Source organism: Cavia porcellus, unplaced genomic scaffold, assembly GCF_034190915.1.
Source record: "Cavia porcellus strain 051 isolate PalLab524CR breed Dunkin Hartley unplaced genomic scaffold, mCavPor4.1 scaffold_1, whole genome shotgun sequence".
Classification (NCBI taxonomy): Eukaryota; Metazoa; Chordata; class Mammalia; order Rodentia; family Caviidae; genus Cavia; species Cavia porcellus.
Window position 1 is genome coordinate 135444273 of NW_026947484.1, and position 25231 is coordinate 135469503.

The 25231-nt window shown below is 40.2% G+C and overlaps 1 pseudogene; it reads right to left on the reverse strand.

Moving 5' to 3' along the window:
- Nucleotides 1–22711: 22711 nt before the first annotated feature.
- On the reverse strand, nt 22712–24892 carry LOC100732523 (transcription initiation factor IIA subunit 1-like; annotated as a pseudogene).
- Nucleotides 24893–25231: the final 339 nt, after the last annotated feature.

Here is a 25231-nt window from a genome sequence, read left to right on the forward strand (position 1 = left end):
GACATTTTGCTCTAGAAACTAATTGCACCTTGAAGAGTTGCTTTAGCCCCATGTGGCACTCCACAGAAATTAAATGTGCCCTCAGGCACTCAAGTGGTCTGATTCTAAAAAACGACCACTAAGCAAGTCTGGATACTGAAAGGCACACACTTCTATACCTCAGTAATTTTGTAAATGTTCTTTCATGCTATTGATTAATGTTTAAAAGTAAAAGGTGCTGTTACCATCTGTGCAAATCTAAACAAATCTTCTTCTGAAACCACTACTTATTTTCTTAATACACAGTCAGAACTGTTTTCCCCCTTTGAATGAACAACTACTTTCATTTTAAAATGCTGAAGGAATTCCTTGCCTTTTCAAAGGAATGGCATTTCAATGTAACCTAACAAAATTATTTTTTAAATATAATGTTAAAAAGCATGAATAAGAATTGAAAGCAAGTGAAATTCATCTAGCAAAAGCCCACTATAATAAAAATAAAACATACTATTATGTTGAAAAGGAGCACAATACAGAAATATATAAGAACAGAATTTGATATATTGTTTGGACCAGCTTTCACAATTTTTACACATTGAAGAAAAGCATTTGCAAGTATACTATAATTAATATGCAGCACACTGGTGCAAATACAAATGGTTGTTTCCTGCTTCAAAATAATACCAGTGAGTCACTCTGAAAGCAGTGGTTGTTCATGTTTGAAAATACAGGCATAGTAGCAGGCCAGTATACTATGCTGCTATGAAAATTAATACTTGTTTACAAAGAGGACCAACACATGTTACAGTATTCTAAGTTTCAATAACATAAGAACTACTGGATAGCCCAAAGGTTTAAACTTACACAGCACCACAGCACTGCCGCACTTTCATAGGTAGTTCAAGTTGCTGACTTCTTCATTGAGTAAATACCACCCTGCTAGTAACCGTACTTGAAGGGCAACTGAACAAGACTTCTGTGATTTTACTTCCTCCCTTCTCTTCTTTTCCCAGGCTTATTTTTAGAAAAGAAAACAGAAGAACAAAAATTGTGTGTGCTTTGAGTGTAATGGGTATACTCTTCCCCTTAAAAGGATGGATTAATAGTCAAAATAAAAGCAGTGTTATTAGTGGTAGCATCTAAATGAAATCTAAGGAACATGCTAGATACCACCATCTGCACCCAAGTTCAGAACATAAATTAAAAAATCAGGTTGGTAAGAGGAGTGGGAAGTAGACAAAAAAATTTATTAGCCTTTTAGAAAGATTTGTGTTTAAAATAAAATACTGTAACAGTTTTCTCCTTTGTAATATACTTTACTGTTACCTCTAGAAACATTTAGAGGCATGTCATTGTTTATGTCTGTGTCCCCCGGGCCTCATGAGTTTGCACTGTGCATTTGTGATTGGTTCATTATCTAGGGCTTGGATTGATGGTGTCAGTGCTACACCCACATAGGGGTGGAGCCAGGATTTAACATAATGACAGAAGAAGGAGTGTCTTGTTCTTTTGCCAGTTTTTGCTTTGCTGTTTGCAGCCGCCATGAACTGTGGCCCAGCCATGACAGCCTGCCTTAGAGTCAACTGAGTATGGACTGAAACCTCCAAAAATTGTAAGAAATAAACCTTTCCTTTCCCAGCTTAGGGCTTCAGGTATTTTGTCTCAGCGATGAGTGAAAAGTAACTAAGACATAAGTATTTCAAGCCCCGGAAGAAAATAACCTCCAACCCAGATTGATGAACTCTGCAATGCTATCTCTCATAACTAGTGGAGAAATAAGATATTTCCATGACAAAGAACAACACAAGGATTTATGGCCACAAAACCAACCCTATAAAGGGTAACCAAGGACATCTCTAGAAAGAACATGGTTTCAGTGGCAGAGAGGCACCACTGAGAGGGGCAGACAATTGAATGGAGGGAAAAGTAGGCAACCAACAGCAGGAAAATAGCAAGACAGAAATGAGCATGTTGGCCATAACCATTAAGGTAGATGGTCTCACTTCACCAATGAAAAGAAACATAGGCAGAGTGATCTGGAGACAGGATCTATCAATATGCTTTATAAAGAAACATATTTAACTCAAAAGGGGTTCATAGACAGGAAGTTAAAGGAGAGATAAAATGCTCTATATGACAGGGAACCTATAATAATTGGGATAACTTGCCCAACAGCTGTAGAGTGGATAACAAGATATGCCAATTTTATACAATGGAAACCTACTCAGCTATAAAAAATGATAATCTTCAGACTCTTGTACGTAGGTAAATGGAAACAACGTGAGATCATGCTTATGGATGAAGTGGTTCAGAGTCACATGGGGGAATATTTTGTTGTCTCCCATCTATAAAAAAACTAAAGGAGTTAGTGGAAGCCATAATGTACAATACATCCTGTGAAAGTGAAAGTGTAGCAATTGTCTAAAAAGGGAAGGCAGTGCCCATTGTTAATCTATGATCATGACTTGAAACCCATATTGTTTTCATTGTTGTGTTTAGTTGGATTTTGTTATATTTCAGTTTCGTCTACTTCTACTGGATTTAATGGCATGGACAGCTATTCCACAGATAACAGGATATATTTTTGATTTCCTATTAACTTAATTTGAAGCCCTGTATTGCTTTCGCTGTTTTGTTTTGACTGATTTTATTCTGTTCTGTTTTCTTTGATAGTATCACACCTGATGGAATAGGCAACTAACTTGAAGACAATAAGATACACTATGATATCCACTCTAGTTTGACTATTATCTTCATTTTGTAGTCCTGTGATGTCTCCAATGTTTCATTTTTATTGGTTTTGTTCTGTACTGTTCAAATTTATTATGCCTAATAAAAAGAGTTATTCCAAAGATAACAAGGGGCATTATGTTAAAAAAAATCAAAAGAGAATATTGAATAAAGGGAGTCATAGTCTTATCAGAGGTGAATTTCAGATATGGACCCCAACGTATGACCTCACTTCCTTGGCAACAGGGCCAAACAGAACTTAGAACCCTATGGTCAGCGGGCACTTTGGTCTAGTGCCAACTGCCTTTCCAGACACTGATCTGGAAACAGTAAAAAATGAGTATATTTTGTTGTTTTCCCAGGTGTCGAGGCCTCTGCAGAGGCCTCAAGACCCCGTGCAGAGAAACCAAGATGAAAGGAGTGAGAGGCTGGTTCACTTGGCCCACATGGTTTAGGAAACTCACCAAGAACCGCCGAGGTTTTATGGGCCGCTCAAGGCAGGGCTCAGCAGTCCCGGCCTCTAAGTTCCCAGAGAAAAGAGAGAGCCCAGGAAAAGTATCTTTATTTCCTGACATCATCTTGACAGATCCACCAATGCCAGAGGAGTTCTGCTTAGACCTCACCAACACTGTGAGTTCCCTGAAAAATTCCAGCACTTCATCCTCAGGGTGTTTGGGGCTGGGGTCAGGGAACAGGTTCCTGATCAAGGTTAACCTGGACTGGAGCAGGAGTTGCCAGGCTGTGGGTCTGGGGTCCTGTCACATTCCCACCAATGACAGGGCTTTCAGGAGAGGGCAGCATGCAGAGTCATCTCTTAAAGCAGATGATGAAGTAGTTCTCCTGCCTGTGACAGGACTGAATGTGAGCTGGGGAGCCAAAGTTATCTGGGGAGCAAAAAGGTGAAAACGATGCTCAGACAGAGCCTTTTGCTTCCTGCCAGCTACTGGGCACTGCCCCAGTGGAGCTGCTCACAGGACATCAGTGTGGAACAGGGCAGTGCGGGCACGAATGCCAGGTCCCTGCACCAGCCACTTGGAACAACAATGAAAACAGGTGCCAGCTCAAGCTCAGGGTGTGTGCGTAAGCAGAAGGCCCAAAAGGACAGAGAGAACTTCGGGGCCAAATATCATTTTAGGCACCTGCCTACAGGATTTGGGAAACAGCAGGGCACACTGATCTTGTTCACAAATGAATCTGGGGTCCATGTCTTCAATCACCACACACCCCTTGCTCTGCCTCTCTTTTGGTCAGGTTTAAGGTCACTGTGCAACATGGGAGCTCAGGTATAGGGATGAGGACAGTAAGTTACCTTATTGATTGTCATGCTTGAATTCTGTCTGCTGATCTAAATCCTGAGCCCAAGGAAGGTGGGGCACTTGGCAGAACCTCTCTAGCTCTACATATCAGCACAGATGCACACAACGAAATGTCAGAACCGTGCTACTATTCCCTTTTATCTAGATTTTAATGATACTAATGTAGGCCCTGCTAGTCACAAATTTTTTCTAGATTTTGGTTCAATGTTGTTTTGAAAATAGAAAATTTCAGGGTCTCCTAGACAACACGTACAGAAGGTCCCCAAGGTCCTGTCTTTCGCTGTGGACATTGCTGATAAGAAGTCATTAAATTCTGTGTGATACTAAAGATCGAAAAGAACAAAAGGCTTCTCACTGAGATACACCAGTGACACAGAGTCTCCCTAAATAGTTGAGTTTTCCATCCCGGGTTCACAAACGGGATCCTCTTTCCTCAGTTTTCCAGAGTATGGAATATCAAGGTGCATCAGCCCACACAGCTGAATTAAGTATTTTTGAAAGACTCCAGAATTAATCTCCGGACTACGTCTGAGCACATTCAGGCCTGTAGTCAATTTGGTGTCTTAGTCAAGGGGTGAGGAGTCCAGGAAGGGGCTCTTTTTGGGCTAAATGATATTGTATCAGGGCGACAGTGAACTGAGATATTCTGCCTTAAAAGGCTAAAAGAAGCCAGAACTAATTCTTTGTTGGGAAATTTCATCAGAAACCTGGGGAGAATTGTGTGTGACCTTTTAAATGGACTGACTCATCTGGGATTAGCCTCTGTTTTGTATTTCTACAATGAGAGGCTGTTTCAGGAATCATGGGTAGTAATCATGCATGGAGGGTACCTACAACGTCTCCACAGCTCACGACATTTAAATTCCAATATGAGAGTGCTTTATTATGGAGTCCTCCTGTGCCTCCTGTGCCATACGAGCCTCTGTGGAACATTGGGAGTGTGGGCTTTGGTTCAGCCTCAAACCCTCCTAAGAAGCTTTGTGGGACACCAATTCCATGCTTCCCCAATCTCTTACAGATTGCAAACCGGCCTGCAGCGCACCTGGCAGAGGTCTGCCCTGTGAGCACAATGCAGTCAGGTGGCCCTGACACTGGGATGGAAGCCCTGGAGCCAACATTCCTGGACAGCTTCCCCGGGCCCAGCTCCTCCTGCCTGGACTCCTCAAGGGCCAACATCTCCACCGCAGAGGCCCTGATGCTGGAAGGGTGAGTTCCTCTCTAGCAGCCCATGGGACTTGGCCATGGGCAAGCACCTCTCGCAGCCTCAGTTGTAAACAGTGGAGTGCCGAGTGGATCAAGATCGCAGGGTCACTGAGGATGAAATGTCATCCTTATGGGAAATGCTGACCCTGGCCTTGGCCCTGCAGAAGACCTGCTGTGTACTTCTCAGGGATGAGCTTCGGTCTGCACTGGGAAGCTTTGCCTCCCCTCAGTGTGACCTGCACTTGGGGGAAGCAGTTCTGATCATTGAAAGGATGTTGGAGAGTCGCTCTATGGTTGTCAGGGTGTTCCCAGAGCAGGGATCCTCTGCGGATGGCCAGGGGCCTAGGCCCCGACAGACACACAGCATGCAAGAGCTTGTAGGTACCATCAATCCATCAATAGACATGAAGGCACACTATGGAAAGACACTTTTCCAGGCACGGCTCCTGCTCTCCTAAGCAGAGCAGGAGAAACCTTTGGCCTTTTGGAATTCAATGGAATCTGAAAGCAATGAGTTTACCCTTGATAACCCAGTAGGTATTGCTGCCATTGCAGTGGACGTGATGCCCTCCTGACTGTCTAGATGTGGATGTACGGCAGTGCCAGAGGAGCTCTACAGAGGCATAGAGAAATGGGCAACACATTGCCCTGTGAGCTAGAGACTAAGCTATCACTTCTGCTCACAGACTCTGAGCAACCTCTCCCTTCTCAGACATTTTATGGAGCAGCAGCCCTGTGCCCCTGAGTGCAAAGACATAGCACATAGCAATCTCTGTCTTCACCGAGCTGACCTGCCAGTGGGGAGGCTGGGGAGACACAGTGTCAGGCTTCACTTCAAGGGCAGAGGTGTCACGCCACTAAGCAAGCCTTCTGTCACCCCTCTCCCTGGGACTGTGCTACGCCACTGGGGGTCGGAGAGGTTCAGGCCGGACACGGCACAGAGTGGGACACGGGCCAATGTTTTCCTTCCTGCATGTGGACTGGGCAGAGAGTGTGGGAGGAAAGGCAGGCCTTTCACTCTGCTCCATCTTCTCCAGGTCCACCCCTTCTGTTCTTGACTGCGCACCGGATCTTACCTCTGAGGTGGATCCACCCTCCGAAATCCTGGGCCAGCGGGAGCCTCCTGAGCCCCCTGAGGTGGAGCCCCAAAGTAAGGAGGACAGATATATGGGCCTATGGGCCTGTGGGAGGGGTGTACCTTGGAACACAGCAAAGCTTCCAGATGCTTGGTGACACTGTGGCATGCAATGTGAGAGCACTTGCTGGGCAGTGTTGGTACACATGGCTCTCTGGCAGTCAGTGGGAAGCTTGTGCCCTGGGAAGGCACACGCCTGGTTGTTGATCATTTCTCCCCTTGCAGCCATTGAGCCAGCTGCCACAGATGCTGAATTTCCACCTGCAGAGCATGTGAATGCTGCACCTGCAGCTCCCTCAACACCTCTGGTGTCACTGCAGGATCCAGCATCTGGAATTCCTTCACAATCAGATGCAGAGCTCGAACTGCTGGCATCTGAAGAGCCAAAGTCATCTCTGGAGTTTGACCAGCAGGTCGTTATTGATGTAGGTTATATCCTTGCCTTTGAGATTTCAGTCTTTTTGTTTTTTTGGCTATTGTCTTTTTCCTGAGGTTTGCCAATAATAGAATCAAATAAAAATTTAATTTTAGTATTGTCAAAATTATTGTCGCGTCATTAAGTTCATTCTCAGTATTGTACAACCTTCACCATTTTCCTTTTCCAGAACACTTTTCTGAGATCTACACCCAAACATATTTCCTCTCCTGTCCTCCAGCTTGTAGAAGCTGGCCACCATTCATGTTCTATCCCTTGTCTCCCCATTCTATGGTTTTTTTCAATATTGCAATCAGATTTCCATTTGATCACAGAATCTTGGTAGAGACTCTTTAATCTTGCTTTGTATAGGAAGACAAAATCCTAAATAGATTCCAAGAATTTCTCCTCATCTATTCAGTGAATTATTCAGTTATTTGTTGTCAGAGAAGCAATATTTATTATTGTAAAAGATAGAAGTCCATAAGAGTGAATGATACAATAAAGGGCATAATGACAGTCACAGGCATACCCCTGGGGAACACTGGTCTCACTTGGAGCTGGTTCTCCTTACTGTTTTCTCTGTAGGGTTTTTCATGACACAGACAGAGGAACAGATCAGCACAGTCCTGCCTCTCCCACTTGAAGCAGGACAGACTTGCTCTAGATTTTAGTTCAAATTTTGTTTGGAAAATAGGAAATTTCAGAGTCCCATGGACACCAGTTACAGAAGGTCCCCAGGGTCCTGTCTTTCCCTGTGTACACTGCAGAGAAGAATTCATTAAATTCTGTGTGGTACTAAGGATTAAACCCAATGAAAGGCTTCTCACTGAGATACACCAGTGACACAGAGTCTCCCTAAATATTTGAGTTTTCCAGCCTGGGTTCATAAACGGGATCCTCTTTCCTCAGTTTTCCGGGGTATGGATTACCGTGGTGCATCGGCTCACACAGCTCCATTAAGTATTTCTGAAAGACTCTGTTATCAATCCAGGTGTTCTGGCGGTGTCTTAGTCAAGGGTTGTAGAGTCCAGCAGAGTGGTCCTTATCCTGGACTCCAGCAACTGTCTGCACTTGTGCTCACTGGTTATCATCATTCCAAGGCCACCCAGTTGGTGTGAGTTTCTGCTTGTTCTCCACTGCTCTCCCTCTCACACTGGCTCTTGATGTACAGAGATCACACAAGCTTCCCTCTTTTCAGCAAGGGGATCTGGACCCGTGAGTTAGGAAAAGCCTGTCCTAGTGAGACCTGCTCGCTTCCTGCCCCAAAATCCTGCAGGAGGAATATAAGCTGCAGACCTCTCCTTGTCCGGAGTCTGTGCCCACCCACACTGCCAGGAACCATCTTATGGTCTCCATGCACAGCCCAAGCTCATCACCTCCACCAATTGTGCAGGGCTCCTTCTGTGACCACACAGAAACACTGCGTCCTTGCCAGATGGTGCCAGCCTCCCAAAGTATGTATTTCTACCTATCGCATTTGCCATCCAGATGGAGCTACGCCTTGTTCTCGCAGTTCCTGAGGGCAGGGACCGAGTGCTCAATACAAGCGACTCTTGAGAACAATCTCTGGTTAACAGATTGTACCACTATGCAATGGCAATGCCATGGCCCAATACAATAGCAAATTTCCACTCTACACGTTACTTGTGTCAGCTCCTTACCATGAATGCAATATTTTCAAACCTGTGATAATTACTAATAAAAAGAGAAGTATGAACAAAATTTGAAAAGGAAATGAAATTCTGACACATGGAGGAAAAAAAAGAAAATATGACATGTAGATAAACTAGTGTGGAAATTCCTGGAAGAACTTAAATTAAAAATTCCACATGATGCAGCTCTCTCCCTTCTATGCACAATTTTCAACAGCTGAATTCTGGAAGGAGTCTGAATATGTTTCAACATACAACTGTGTAAAAAACAATGTATCTATACCTAATGAAAGACCTGCCTATAAAGGAGGATGAATTAGAGTCATTTACAAGAAAGTGGGACACCTAGAAAAAATAATGTTGAATGAAATCAGACACAGCTTAAATACTACATAGTTCCTCTCATTCGAGTAAGGCAAGGTACAAACAAAAAGCATAACAAAGGATGGCCACAAAGGGGGAAAGAGCCTAAGAGTAGATGAAAAGAAGAGGAGGAGAAATAACTAGAACAAGGGATGCCAGGTACAGGACCCTAATAACCTCAAAGAATGTAAACACTATAGAAACATGAGGTAAGATCATGAAGGAGGATAATGGAGAGAGAGAGAATTTAGAGGAGGGGAAGTGTGGTAGGAGGGATGTGCAAGGGGATTTCAAAAAAGAACCAAGCTCTATTACATACATATACCCTTTCCCCACAGTGATTTTAAACTTCATGTACTGCAAACATGTACTAATGACAAATTAACCTTTCAGGGACATAAGACCTTGTGTCTCTGGGAAGATACAAGCCATAAGAACCAATATTTAGGGGGAGGAAATAGGTGGGTAAAAAGTGACAGCAGACTGAGAGGAAGCCTGCTCTATACACTGACATGCAGTGTGACGGTCATTGAATGTAGAGAGGCCGCTGTGAGATGGTGAAGCCTAAGAAGCAACACATACCCGCTCGTGTGCTCTGAAGGAGAGCTAAGCTTCTATAAGAAAGTGGAAACATGGAAGAGTCACTGGGCTGGGTCTGAGAGCTTCCCCAACTCAGCCCACTCCATTGTAGGAGGCTGTGACTCCTGTCACAGAAAACGAATCTTCAGGACATGCCAGGAAGAGAAACAAGCAGTGTGTATGAGCAGAGATAGAGGGTGTAGGTATGCTCACGAGAGGGATGTGAACACTCAAGGGAATATGTCAGGTCTGATCAGAAACAGACACTCTCAGAAAACATGTGGCCCTCCACAAACAACAGGAACCACTCTAGGGCCATGCTGCCTGCAGCATCCAGCACAGATGGCCATAAGGAAAATTTAGGACAGGTCATAGGATCTCCTCAGTGCTGCAAGTCTAGTTTTACCTACACAACTGAAGGGAACATGCTGGGGAGTTTGACCCCAAACATTCTACCAGAGTCTTTGGATTAGGACCCCATCCAAAATCTCTACAAAAACTTAGCTTCTCCTTGGGTCAGCTTCCCACATGATTCATGATCTCACCCGTCTGCACTCAAACAGAATAAACCCCACCTTTTGCTCACATAAAGCCCATTTTCTGAGTTGTCTGTCATGTGTTTATGGATGACCAGAAGCATTACAGCTTGAGAGTGGGTGTATTTTACTTTTCTTGCAGGCATAAAAAGCCAGAGGTAAAAGTACGTATCTGCTCATGCTCCCTTAAAAGATAGAAGCCATTCACAGGCATGGGTGTTTGGTTGTTTTGTGTTCTGCTTTCAAGAAATTCCCACTTGCTGTGAGGAATGTGCATTCTGTTGTCTTAGAGTGGACACTGTAGATACTTATGGATTCCATTTCTTCAAAGGTTTAGTTCAACTCTGATACTTCTTTGTAGATTCTTTTTTTGTCTCATTGATTTATTTGTGACATGGAGATACTTTGGTCCCCCATTATAATTAGTTTATCTGATTTTTTATTTTATAAAAATAGTGTTTGTTTTATAAAACTGAGTATACTAGTGTTTGTTTTATAAAACTGAGTATACTAGTGTTATCTTTATAATTATTTCTTGCTTTTGAATTATTCCCTTAGTGAGTATATAGTGACTTTCCTTCCCTCTATGGATCAGTTTTGACATGAAATCCAAATTGTCTGAATATAGAATAGCTGCTCCTGCTATTATTCATGTTCCTGCTGCATGGAATATTGTTCTCTATCATTTAGTCTTTGTTCTGTGTGTTTATTATGGACTACATGTGTTTCTCATATTCTGCATATGGTTGGGTTTTGTTTCTTGATCCATTATGCCAATTGGTGTTTTTGATTGGGAAGTTATTACTGGCAGATACCAGCATATATCAGGCATTATATTTTGTTGTTGTTGCTGATTTCCTTTTTTCCCCTCTTTTTGCTGAATTGCTTACTCTCTCTGGTGTATTCATTCTGTTACATATTTTTTTTTATTACAGGCTTAACTTCTCTTTCTAGGATATCCTTGATGTTTGTTCAGGACCAAGGATAATATCAGTTATTACCTGAATGACTACTTGAATCCATATGGTTTAGGAAGAGGCTATGTCGTGTGGCTGGGAGGTTTTCTCTGCCACCCAGAAAGGGAGCCATGGCATCAAGTGGATAGAGCATATGCTCTTTAGTTTTGAGGCAGGGAAGGAGCAAAAGAGAGGGAAGGAGAAGAGGCAGAGAGAGAGAGGGAGAGAGAGTGAAAAAGAGAGAGGAAGAGTGAGAGACAAATGAGAATTTTAGATGATCTTTTATCTAAAATGCTTTCTACCAAAAAATGTGCATGATTTAAGGAAACCACTTTACTTGGGTGATACCCAAGCCTGGTCTTCTCCATGGTGTCTGGTGACTGGAATTCCCTGACCAGCTGTGTAAGAAACGTAGCTCAAGATTGCAGATGGAACAGTTCTTGTATGTTTCCTTGGTGAACAAATTTTAGCTCCATCTTAACTAGGAATGGGGTGGGTTGACCTGAGAAGAACTTACCAAGGCCTCTGCCAGTCAGAGAGAACACCTCTAGAATATTCTTTCAATTCCTTGTTAGACGGAGCATGGGCTTCCCATCTTTAGAGACTTATATATATACAAGAAATCATTTTGCAGGGACTTGGGAATTTCTAAGTGATGAAAAGGAAAAAACAATCAAAACTGAAGAAGTTTGTAGACAAGGAAGAAGATGAAGGATGAGAGAAAGAGATTATATTTCAGAGGCAAGGACTTAAGGGAAATGGGAAAGCAAAATGCCATGTCTTTGGCTAGACTTACCAAAGCCACCATATCGATGCCTTTTACCTCCTCTCTGGCTTGTCACGAAAAATGTCACCATGCTAGATCTAAGGAGTTCCCTGAAGCAGAAATGAGTAACCTAGCCACCTTCCAGAGAATAAGACTTCCATTGCTCAAAAAGAATTTTCGGAACCAGTCAGTAGTAGCCCCAGGAAAAGTCTTATTAGGTTGAAATTAAAAGGCATACAGTCAAAGAAATAGAGTGCAGACCTGAGTGAGAGAGACAGAGAGAGACAGAGAGACAGAGACAGAGAGAGACAGAGGGAGACAGAGAGACAGGCAGACAATGACAGAGAGACAGACAGAGAGAGAGACTTGTTTCCTGAAACTTGAAACCTTTATGCTACACTTAAACAGGTGGAAACTCCAGAAAAATGTGACCCAGCCCCTGGGAGGCTAGTATTACAGGTGTGGGCTCAGTTTTTTGAACAGGTACATTTAAAATTTCTTTAAGTTCTTTCAATGTCCCTTTATCTGAGGATTAAGTTTTTGCTCTTTCCTTTCTGAATTAAGCCAATTTATGGATTTTCAGTGTTCCTGAGGAATTTGGGACATAATAGGTCTGGAATGGAAAGAGCCTAAACCTAACCAGGGAAATGTTGGTAGGGATCACCTTGGCTAAGTTTGAGTGAGGCCCAAAACTCTCAGTACAATTTTTCGTCCTGGCTTGTCTCTTTTCTACATTTTAGTTCTACTAGCCTGCCTCAGGTTTGCTGCTCATTTAATCTACACCTATTTTTGAGATTCTTCTGTATGGGAGGCACAAAGGTGAAAACAACAGCAAACAAAAGGTCAAACATTCCATCTTTTTCAGACCTGTGTTTAAGTGAATTAGACAGAGAGCAGTGGTGACAAACTTATGGCACATATATTATTGCATTTTTCTTTTAAGACAAATGAGATTAGAGTTGTTTTGTCTAAACTAAACCCTCAGTATTCGGGTATAATCGCACTGTTGGCACTTTGTAATAAATACAGACAATAAATGAAATATGTAAGTGATACATACTAGAAAATGATGAATATGTTGCAAAAAAGAGAGCAAGATCATGGGAAACTGTGCAAGAATAAATGAGTTTGGCAAGGCTAAGGCTCTTTCAAAAAGACAATAGAGTCGAGACTTGTGAAAGGTAAGAGAGTAAGCTCCACAGACCCACGGTGAGCGTACTCTAGGCAGAGGCCGTGCAGTGTGAAGGCCTTGGGTGGGAGGATGTCTTTATTTTTCCTCAGATAAACAGGGAGGGGGGCTGGATGAGAGTGAGAGGAAGACTGTGCTAGGAAATGAAAGCAGGGAGATTAAGGCTGGGCACTTTGGAGAGCCCAGGAAACTCCTGCTGGGTATTTCTGGGTCTGTTTTTCCAATTATGTTCAACCCGAAAAAGGTTTTATAGACTGAAAGTCAGAGATGATAAAACAGTGCTCTATGTGACAGGGAACCAGAACAAAGTGGGGTTAGCTTGCCCATCAGCTGCAGACTGGTTAGAAAGACATAGCACTGTTATACAATGGAGAACTACTCAGCTACAAGAGCTTGAGCCTCTTGTAGGTAAATGGATACAACTTGAGATCATGCTCAGAGGTAAAAAATGGTTCAGAACCAATTAGGTGAACAGTGGGTTCCCTCCCTAGTATAAAAACTAAAGGAGTTAGTGGTATGAAAAATCTGTAATACATCTTGTGAAAGCGAAATATTGTCTAAAACGGCAGTGGCCATTGGTAATCTATTATCATGATTTGAAACCCATATTGTTTTCTTGTTGTACTTAGGTTTGTTTTATTCTGTTTCTGTTTCTACAACTTTATTATATTTGATGGCATGAACAGCTATTTCAAAGATAACCAAATATCGTATGGTAACCATTATTGATCTCCTATTATCTTGTTTTGAGGCCCTATGTTGCTTTCACTGTTTCGTTTTGGTTGATTCTATTTAGTTTTGTTTGATTGCACCATGTCTGATGGTTTAGGCAACTACTTTGAAGATAGCACGAGGCATTGTGGTAGCCATGAGTGTTTTACTATTATCTTGTTTTGAAGTCCTGTCTTGCTTCCATTGTTTCATTTTTACTGGTTTTATACTGTACTATTTTGTTAGATTTTATTATCCCTGATGATATGGGCATTGATTTTGAATTTAACAAGAGGCATTGTGGTAGCCATTACTGATTTCCTTTTATCTTGTTTTGAAGTCATGTACCATGTTCATTGTTTTGTTTTGATTAGCTATATTCTGTTTTATTTCACTTGGTGTTATTCTCTTCAAAATAAAAATTTTAAAAAAAGAACTTGTCATGCTTGGAACTTAAAAATAAATTTTCACAATGCGGCAACTATTTTTCTTTTTGATAAACATGTATGCGTGCCACCTACACATATCAGGAAATACTACACTTTGTAATGGAAAATTTAAAATACGAAATTTACAGTAGCTGTAGAGATAAAAGTCGGTGATCATTGATATTTTGTTTCATTCACAATACTTGATATTACCTAAATAAGCCGCATATAAGAACATGTAATTAGACCCAAAATATAGAATCAATGAATACTAGATGCTAATAATTTTTAAATATATATTTTTGCTTTATGTTTTCCTAAATGCAAGTGACAGAAACCCCTATCAAGTTAACTAACAGAATAGTTGGAAATAGTTGTTTGAATAGTTGGAAACCAAAGTGACTGAATCTAGGCAGATACCACACAATGTAACTATATATTCACGATTTAAGTGTTCGATTTAGTTATCTGCACATATACATTCCTCTGGATGTGTAGCACACAGATTCCTTTTTAAATAAAAATTTTCTCATATAGACAATAATAAAAAAGTGTCCAACAGCTTTTTGTTATTTAGGATATTTTTCTCAGGAGGGTGTACCACTTGCTAAAAGAACAGTCACAGTAGAGTACACTTATAATTCCAGTACCCTGGCAGGTTAAGAAAAGAAGATCAAAACTTTGATGTCAGCCTGGGGAATTTAGTGACTTAATGAGACCTGTTTCAAAATAAAAAAAAAAATTTAAGATGCCTGTTCAATTTCTAATGCAAAAATGAATCAGTAAAAATATGATTGCATTGATAATTTTACCATTTCTTTCTGGTACTCTACAATAGCTACAGAAAGAAATATATCTGGTAACATTATGGCAATAGGACATTCACTGGTCTTGTTCTGATTTTCTTTTTCCTATGGACATTTTGGTTTGTTTAGCATCTAAATTCATTTTTATGTTTTGGATTTCCCCAAATTTACTAACCATGGTAAAGTGCAGTGGTTGTCTCATTCAATAGGAAAGAGAAATGCCAAAGCCTTTCATTCCTAGCTTCCTTTGTACTAGGTCACGGTCATGTGTGACTTTCACTGACTTGAATCAGTGGCTCTGAGAGGGAAGACTGGGAGCTTGTAGGGAAGTAGTGGCTGCAAAGCCAGTGCCGGTCACAGTGGGGCATACTAGTGGAGTTTAGAAGTGAGGTTGGATGAGAAAGGTTGGATGGGCTTGCATTTACTTTGGGAAACGGATGCAGGAGAATAGAGAGAAAGAGAGAAGGAAGAATTAAAAAGAGGAATATAACAGAATCATAATACCAAAGAGGCCAGAAATCACATTCACGCTCACATAAAACAAGATCGAACAATAAGAAAAAAGCAACAAACAAAAACAAAACCATCACCACCACAATAAAAAGCAAGAGAGGGAGAGAGAAAAAAAAAGAAAAAAAAAGTCCACGTCAAGGTTTGTCTCTGCTGTCACTGGTAGGGAGCCTATGGAGACAGAGTCCCAATCTCTACCACTGTATGCCAGCCAGCAAACAGTAACTTTTTGGCCGGATAGTGGAAAATCTCAGTTCGCCTTCCCTTTATGGCTAACTTTAGACTCATTTGGTCTGTAGCCATCTATGCACGTGCTGCATTTCCAAATGGGAGCCACTAGTTGGAGCTGGCAGGAACTCTGAGTTCTGGTCTCATTTACCCCTCTCCTAGGTGGATCCCAGCCAATTACTTTTTCAAGCGGGAGGACTGAGCACTCAGCACTCACTTCCATCTAGTGAAGTTTTTCATATCTGCTGCTCTCTCCACTGCTTCATCTCTCATCGGAGGCCTCTGTGATCACCAGCCATCACTGTGTCTACAGCTTTAAACTACTCCTCTCACACAGCGAGTTCAGCCTCAGGCCGACCTCCTTCTTCTTTGTTTAAGTCTCTCTTCATGCAGTCTGTGGGCTTCAGCTCTTGCTTCAGATCTTCCTTGGTCCAGGGCAAGCAATTTCCATCTTCTTTTCTTTCTTGAGATGCTGTATTCCAGCATCTGTAGTGTGACTCTCAGAGCGGCTCTTTCACTGCTGCTTACCACTTTTCCATCTTGGTGCTCCCTGATATTTAGGTTTTTGATCCATTTTAAATTTATGTTATCCATGGTGAGAAATACAGATTTAGGTTCAATCTTCTGCTAGTGGATAGCCAGTTTTCCCAGGACCATTTGTTTAAAAGGCTTTGTTTTAGCATACGTTTTTATCCTTTTTTCAAAGATCGGATAGTGGACTATGCTTGGAGTTTTCTGCATTCTGTATTCTTCCCCACTGACCTACTTGAGGTTGTTTTCAGCCAATAATGTCCTGTTTCATTCTATAACTTAGTAGTGTAATTTGAAGTCTGGCTTCCTCCTGGATTTTTTGTGTTGCACACGATTTTTTGCTAGTCTAGAACTCTTATGGTTCCATGTAAAGTTAGAATGCTCTTCTCTCAGGATGTGAGGAATGCTACTTGGTATTTTGATTTGGATTGCACCCAATCTGTGTATTAGCTGTGTCTGTCTCACCACTTTGACTACATTGATTCTACCTCTCCAGAAGAGGAGATTGCTTTTACTTTTCTGTTGTCCTGTTTGAGCTACTTTTTCAGAATTTTGTAGTTTTCACTGTGGAGATCTTTCACTTCTTTGGTTATATTCTTCCTGATTTTTTCCTTCCCTTTAAAAATCTCTTATTTTTTCTCATTGTCCAGTTGTTTTCCGTGTGATTATATTATAGTTTGTACAGAGATTTTTTTTTTTGTTACCGATGGCTACTCCATCATTTTGGTAAACTTGATATTATACCATTTTTTTATTTAAGGAGAAACGGAAAAAAAAAACAGAAGAAGGGTACAAGTAATACAAAATTAAAAAATAAACGGTAAGAAATCACTCATTAAGAGATCACATATTTTCATCTTAGAAATATTTGTTCAAGTTACAAAATTGAAGCATAAAAAGTAGACTTTCAAACAGTGAGAGTGCAAACAGTTTTGTTCAATGATCCAAAAAAAAACTCAGTAATATGGTTATCTATCTTGTACACTTAAACATATATGCAGTTATAAGCTTTAGAGCACTTTCTTTTCTTTTCTTTTCTTTTGTACAATGACAATTACACATTTTGGGTTTGATGACTCCCACAGTTCTTACTACTTTTTTTGAAGAGAGTAAAATCAAATGTGACATATCAGAACAGAGTCAGTCAAATCAAAAGGATGGACATAATAGGTAATGTGAAAATAAATACAACGTGATCAACAATGGTTACCATACTGCCTCTTGCTATTTTAAGAAGAATTATGAGTTATAATAAAATTGAACAAAACAGTAAAGAACCAAACCAAAGCGTTGGAGACATTATAGGACTCTAAAAGAAGATAATAGTCAACTGGAATGGGCGTCATAATGAATCTTATTGTCTTCACAGTTTTGCCTATACTTTCGAACTTGGTACTATCAAGCAAAGCAGAATAGGGGAAAATCAGTCAAAACAAGATGTTGAGGGCAATACAGGATTTCAAATCAAGCTAACAGGAAATCAAAGTAGGTTACTATAATGAATCCTCCAATTTTTTATTTATTCTAACTATGTTATCTTTTTATAATCTTTAATAAGTCAAGGATATTTGAACTTATATCTAATAAGAGATGTTGTTATGAACATTTGTAAAGTTTACTTTTATTTATATTTCTTTATGTACTAGTGTTAAAAATTACTTTAGATTGCTCATGAGAACTAAAGCACAGCATAGTTAAAATTTCAAGCTATATATTATGTTTTCTGTAATAATGAAAAACATTGCTGACAGAATAAAAGGATATTGCATTTGTAACTTCAATGGGTTTTGAGACATAGTCTTGGTTCCTACTTGAGGATGTCCCTGAACTCATTATAGGTGAGGCAGGCATCAAACATGTGATCCTCCAGCCTCCCTCCCATGTGTGCATCATCATGCCCAGTTTGCAAAACCAAACTTTAGATGAGTATTTTTATTGCGTAACAGCCTGGATAAAAACTTGTCTCTGGTTTTAAAGGCTTTTTTACTATTTTCTTACAAATTTTCTAAATTAGCTCACTGTTAAACCCTGTGAATAAAATGCATTTGGAATAATATCATGAGTGTCCCTTTACTTACAAGTCAAATTAAATAGATCATTTGTAAGTTAAAATATACTTCAAAGTTAACATGAAGGAATATATAGTGACTTAAACCATACAACCTTTATGTTATCAAATGCTAAGATTCCTTTGTTTTCTTAAATTTTATTTTAAAGAGAATAAAACTAAACAGAACAAAACAGAACAAAGCAGACCAGAAGAAAACAATGTAAGTAACTCAGATTTCAAAGCAAGACAACAGGAGATCACTGACTATCATATTGTCTCTTATTGTCTCTTATTTACTTCTAAATAGTTGTCTATAGGAATGTGTCCACTTCTTCTGTGTTATCAAGTTATACGAGAGGTTTTCAAAATAGGTATTTTTGATGTTCTGTGTTTCCTCAGGTCTGTAATGATTTCAACCTTTTCATTCCTTACTGCATGAATTTGAGGGGTTTTTTCCTTTTTTAAAATTAGGTTGGCTAGGGGCTTCTCAATTTTATTTATTCTTTCAAAGAACCAACTCTTTGATTCATTTATTCTTGGGTTGTTTTGTTAGTCTCTATTGCATTAATTTCTGCTCTGATGTTTTTAATTTCTTCCCTTCTTTTGGCTTTGGGCTTGACTTGCTCTTCTTTTCTAGATATTTAAGGTGTAGTATCAGGTTGTTTATCTGTGTTCATTCTGTTGTCTTGATGTGAGAATTTACCCCAATAAATTTTCCTATGAAGACTGCTTTCATTGCATCCCACAGGATCCTGTAAGTTTTATTTATATATTCATTTTCTTATAGATATTGTTTAATTTCTTTAATTTCCTCTGTGATCCACTGACTGCTCAGGAGTGTATTGTTCAATTTCCATGTGTTTGTGGGTTTTTTTCAGTTTATTTTGTCATTAATTTTTAGTTTCATGGCACTTTGATCAGATAGCATGCATGGGATAATTTCAATTCTTTTGCATTTACTTAAGCATGTTCTGTGTGCTAGTATATGGTCTATTTTAGAGAATTTTCCATGTGCTACTGAGAAGAATGTATACTCTGATGTTGTTCAGTGGAACACTCTGTATCCAGCAAGTCCATTTGTTCACAGGTGTGATTCAGTTCTGTTATTTCTTTGCTGATTTTCTTAGTTGATTTGTTCCTGTGTATCAGTGGCATGTTGTCTTCTGTTATAATTGTGCTATTGTTTATTTGATTTTCCATTTCTGTTAATATTTGTTTTGTATAGCTGGCTGCTTGTGAATTTGTTTCATATATATTTAAGATTATCTCTTCATTTTGAATTTTCCACCTAATTAGTATGAGGTGGTCTTCTTTATCTTTTTGGATCATTCTTGAAGTTCACATTGTCTGCAAACAGAATAGCTGCTCCTGCTTTTTGGGAATCCTGTTGCATGAAGTATTGTTTTCTATTCTTTGATTTTCAGTCTATGAGTTTCCTTTTGTATTAGATGGCTTTCTTGTATACAGCATATGGTTCCATGTTGTTTCTTGATCTATTCTGCCAGTCTGTTTCTTTTAATTGGTGAATTGAAGCCACTTAGATTAGTGGTTACAACTGTTATATATTGGTTTACTTTTGACATGTTATCTTTCTGCTGTTGATTCTTTACCTTTCCACTCTGTTTGTTTGCCTTGTTTAGTGTTTTTTTTCCTATGTCTATCTAGAGTGTCTTTCATTATGTTTTGTAGAGTTGGTTTGGTGGTCATGAAGTTCTTCAGCTGTTCTTTTCACGGAAGTATCTTATTTCTCCATTCATTTTGAAGGACAGTTTTGCAGGGTACATCAGTCTGTGTTGGAAGTCATTTTCCTTAACACCTGAAATACTCCTCTCCATGCTCTTCCTGACGTCATTTTTTGTGTTGAGAAGTCTGTTGCGATTCTGATTGGCTTTCCTTCATAGGTGATCTTTCTAGCAGCGTTTAATATTCCTTTCTTATGTTGGATTTCTGGGATGTTGATTATTATATGTCTGAATGTAGTTTTATTTTGGTTATGGTTATTTGGAGTTCTATATGCTTCACTGATCTGTATGTCAGTTTCTATTCTCCTGTTTGGGAAATTTTCAGCTATTACTTCTGTCAATAGTCTCTTGATATCATTTGTGTTGTCATCTTCTTTTTATTTTATTTATGTTGTTTTTCTTTGCATCATCTTGCAGTTGTTTAACTGTTATTTTCTGATTCCCTGTTATTTTTAAAACATCTTTCCTCTTCACTAGCTGAAATCTTGTCCTCGAGGTCTGAAATTCTATCTTCCCTTTTGTTGAGGAGGTTTTGCCAACTTTTGATGGAACTTTTGATTTCCTGTATATCTCTTTGAATCTTCTTTATGCATTCTGTTTGCTTCTTATTTTGTTTATGCAGGGTTTCCATCTTTTTTGCAGTGTTCCTCCAAATTTTTAACTATGTCTTCTTTAGATACGTTCAGCATTTCTTTCATTACATTTACCTGTTAGAGTATTTCTCATTTGAGTTATTTTATAGCTTCCTGGAATTGTTTCTTTACTTCAGTTGTTATCATTTCAGGGATTTGAGGTGTATGGCTTACATTTTCTTCTATGTCCATGTATTCTAGGCTTGCTTGAGTTGGGCTAGAAGTTGGAGCTTTCACTTTACTGTTTCATTTTGTCATTTCCCATATTTCCTGGTTTTGAGCAATGTTCCAAAGCTTTCCCTGTGCACTGGAAATCACCCAGCCCACTTTTGGCTCCCAGGGCAGACTGCAGGCAACAGCTAGCTGGTTAAAGATTGCTGGGAATGGCCCAGTTAGGCCCCTGGGGACCTCTCTTACGTTCTCTGGTGATTTGGGGTGCTGGAGTGGTGTCACTGTGTGGGAGTGATGTTCCAAAGCTTCCCCCATGTGCTGGGAATCAACTCACACATGTTTGGCTCCGAGGACTGAATTTAGGCCTCTGATAGCTGCATGGAGGTGGCTGGGCATGGCCCATTTAGGCCTTCAGGGAACTCCTAGCTCATGATCAGCTGGTAAAAATGGGCACAGGAAGTAGGCTCTTAGTTTTGAGGGTGTACAGCAATTCCTGTAGAGACTTACTAAAGGGAGGTTATTTAAGGACTCAGAAGCCATTGGGTGAGTGTCTTGGTTTATGTCTGTGGCCTCATGAGTTTGCATTGTGCATTCTTGATTGTTCATTGTGTAGTGATTGTATTGATGGTGTCAGTGCTACACCCACAAAGAGGTGGAGCCAGGATGTAATGTAATGATAAGAAGAAGGTGTGTCTTGCTCTCTTTTCTGGTTCCTGCTTGCTGTTGGCAGCCGTCATGAACTGCAGTCCAACCATGCCCACCTGCCTTGGAGCCAAGTGAGTGTGGACTGAAACCTCCAAAAACTGTAAGAAATAAACCTTTCCTTTCCCAACTTGGGCTTCAGGTATTTTGTCTTAGCAATGAGTAACAAGGTAACTAAGACAAGGCAAATAGGAGAAAAATGGAAGAAAAAAAGAATAACTCATCAATACACGAGTAACTTAAATACCTATGAATTTTGTCAAGAAAAACCATGAGAAATCAAATTAATCCTTAGAATACAATAGTCAATTGAGTATTTCTGTTATTCTTCTAGGCAGTTGATGAAAATACTGCTAAATTGTGCTTCAAAGCTCTTATAGAAACATAGGGCTTTGCATTCATAATATACATCCTAAAATTTCTATCATTTTAATATACACTCAAATTTCTGTGCTTCTTCCCATGTGCAAACTGGAACCCAAGTCTACCTTATTAATGGCCCAGATGAGCCACCCAATGAAAGAGACATAAATATGTACTTAGTGGCCCTCCTCCCTCATCCCCCTCAAATTTTCCCTCAGATTACAAAGTTGCTTTTAAAAAAACCTGTTCAATTAAAACAAATTTTAAAAATTCTTTACTCATAAATACAAGAAACCTTTATAATTCCTAAATTGTTTAATAAAAACCCAGGTCGTGCTACCTGTCCTTATGCTTTAATCAATGTACACAATGATATCTGAATATTTAGCTTCAAGGCTAATTGCATGTATAAGCACACACATCAGCCCAATAAGAAAAATGTTCATAACTCAAGTACATATACTTTTAGTTAGGTGGTATCTTTCTGAAATGAAAATGTATTCCTGACGGGTCAATTGAAAGCTTCTTTTTGAAGTATAAGACTAAACTGGTTTTCTGCAACTAAATTGAAGCTGTAATTTTAATTCCACTCAACTAAAATCCAAGACTTTCAAGTATGAAAACCTAATTAAAATAAACATCCATTCCTGGTTCAAATTTTGTCTCCAAACTGTGATCATCGATTATGATTTCTTTAACTCTTAAGTAGATGTTTCACAAAGCAGGGAAGAGGTATATATTACTGAGGGAGAATAACAGGTAAAAAAATTTTAAGGCCTACTGCAAGAGTTTTAAAGTGTTTACTTATATATGTGAATTAAAATTCAACACAGTAATTCTTACCCTTTTGTTAAAAGCTCACACGTAATTTTTACCAAATATTACATACAATAAGCAGTGTCATTTCAATTTATCAGAAAGAAGTGTCTTCAGTTCATTCCAGTAAGGGTCTTCTAATTGAGCCTACGTTGGAGGTGGCAAATTCCTGTATTTAAAATTGACAGTTATGATTTTCCTACACAAAACCCCACCCCCACCCCAACAATCCCAGGTCTGTAGTTCCATGGCTGGGCAGTAGAAGTGGTGCTTGTGCTGTCAAGGGCTGTCTTTGTTCCAGTAGCTTTGCTTTTACTGCACTATTCTGACATGCAGAAGTGAAATTTTGTTTGGTACATGTCCCAAGTTTCAAACCATCGACTTTATTTCTTCTGTTTTGTTCACAAAAGAAAAGAAGCAACTCTTTCGCATCTCCAATAGCTTTGGAAAATACATAATCTCTCCCATTAAGATTCATAATGCCATCCTTGAGATGAAACTTTTATTGTTTTTACTTCTGTGTATCTTATCATATTGGCATACAACATTTTCTGTGTCAAAGAGTTCCTGACCTTCCTCATCACTCACATCATCTTCACTGTTGAGGGGGCTCTTCATCCACTTGCCCATCTTCAGCTCCATTTTTCTCTTCTTCCTCCTCTTCATCCTCATCATAGTCGTCTTCTTGTTCTTCTGCTCTGGCTCCTGTTCCTGCTTCTTTGTCTTCCTCAGATGATGTATCTCCAGTCCCACCAACTTGTAAGACCAGTGGAGCTTGCTGTTGGGTAGGTTGTGTGGGAAGCTACTCCAGTGACTCCCTGTGCATCCAAAACAATTGCTGTCACTTTGATTACTTGGAGGCTCATTTCCTTATACTGCTATGTGAAAGGCTGGCTAGGGTATTTCCTTCTCCCTTCAATTGGCTCTAAGCATTGCAAATAAGGCTAGCTGAGGTGCTAAGGTGCAAAGTCCAGCCATCACACAGTCCTGTTTCCTAGCATGGTGCTCTCCACATTACAGGATTGAGCTGGTGAGATGTAGAGCAATTTGCTCTGGGAATGTCAACTGGGTGTGAGCCTCAAGATAAGAAGCTATGACTCCTCAGGCACAAGAGTTTGCATATCACAAGCCAAAAAAGTAGCCCCCCCCCAAAACAATTCCAGGGTTACCTTAATCAGGTTATGTAAATTGATCCTTCTGCATGTCTTTATCTCTGCAAATTAGAGATGCCATCCTTGCACCTGGTCAGCCAGCTCAAGTTACTCAGTAATCCCTGACATCCTGACTATCACTCATCACTGAGTGACAACCCCCTTTCTTCACAAGAGAATAAATGTTGGGAGAGGCCTAGGATTGAGGCCTTTGTCCACATGTCCTCACAGGAAATGCACTTGGATGCCCTTGGCTGCCCTTAACTTGGAATATGTTTTGGTGTCTTTACTTTGGCCATAGGTTGCATTGGTGGTGGTAGATTGGAATTGACCGGCTGGGATTCCAGTAATATCTCATGGGATTACAAATATAACTTTTTGGATTGTGAGGAAAGCTAGAAAGAAGATTACAATACTTGGGTGACTGAACTTGGTATTTGGGTTTCCAGTAGGTGAGGCTGTGCCTATGGTTGCTGTTGACCAGCTGCAGGTATTCGTGCTTGTGCTGGAGGAGGTGCCTCCACTGTCATAGGTATAATTTGAGTCTTACTTCCTGTAAATACAGTTTGCTGAGGCTGACTACTGGCACCAGTCTGTGGTGAAAGTCTTCCAGGAAGAGGGGCTAAAACCTGTGGTATAACAAGTGCTTGTACACCACCAGGCTACATTTGTGGTATAAGCTATTGTTGTAGAACCACTGACTGCTGAGGCTGAAAGATATGCTGGGCAGCGCTGGTTGCTCTGATCTCCTGAAGAAGCGGGCCTGAGTGTGTTAGTATCTGTGGAACAGGAGTCACACTTGCAGGGAGGGCCAAGGTAGCAGCAGTAGCAGAGGAACTTGAGTTTGAGGCATTAATATGTTGTATCAGGTTAGAATCAGGAACAATAACTTGTGGTGCCCTGGCTTGCTGCGATGCAGGGATGAGCCTGAGGGGTCTGGGCTTGCTGAGGTGCTGTCTGCTGAGGTTGTGCTGGCTGCTGCTGGTGGTGGTGACAGTGTTGCTGCTGCTGGGGTTGACATTGTTGCTGAACTTGCAATAAAAGCTGCTGTTCTGAATGAAATCCACCTTCTGCCGTACACTGCATCAGTTTACTCTCCCATACAGTTTTTAGTTCCATCAAGACTTGTTCATCTGCTCCATCATCCAGAAAGATACCTCTCACATCATAATAACAACTTTAATCATAACCCTATATAATTTAGGCACAGTGTTCGTATTTGCCAAGTTCTCTATTTGTACACACAACAAAAACCAGAGGTAAGCAACCCTAAGAAAGTAAAATAACCCCCCCCCCCAAAAAAAAACCCACCAAAAAACCATAAAACAAAAGCTGGAGGGTGACCCGATTGGGCGCAAGACAGGGACAAAAAATTTAACCAAAATTGATCCTGAAGGAGTAGGGGAGAGCAAAGAGAGGAAGAGGAGGAGGAAGAGCAGGAAGTGAAGCAGGAGTGTTGGGTGGGGGGCACTTCTCCACTGAGCTGGAAACCTTGAGAATTGCTTAAAATAAAACAACAACAAGAAAAACCCCAGGACCCTTCAGGTGTCCAAGGAGCGCTGCCCGCT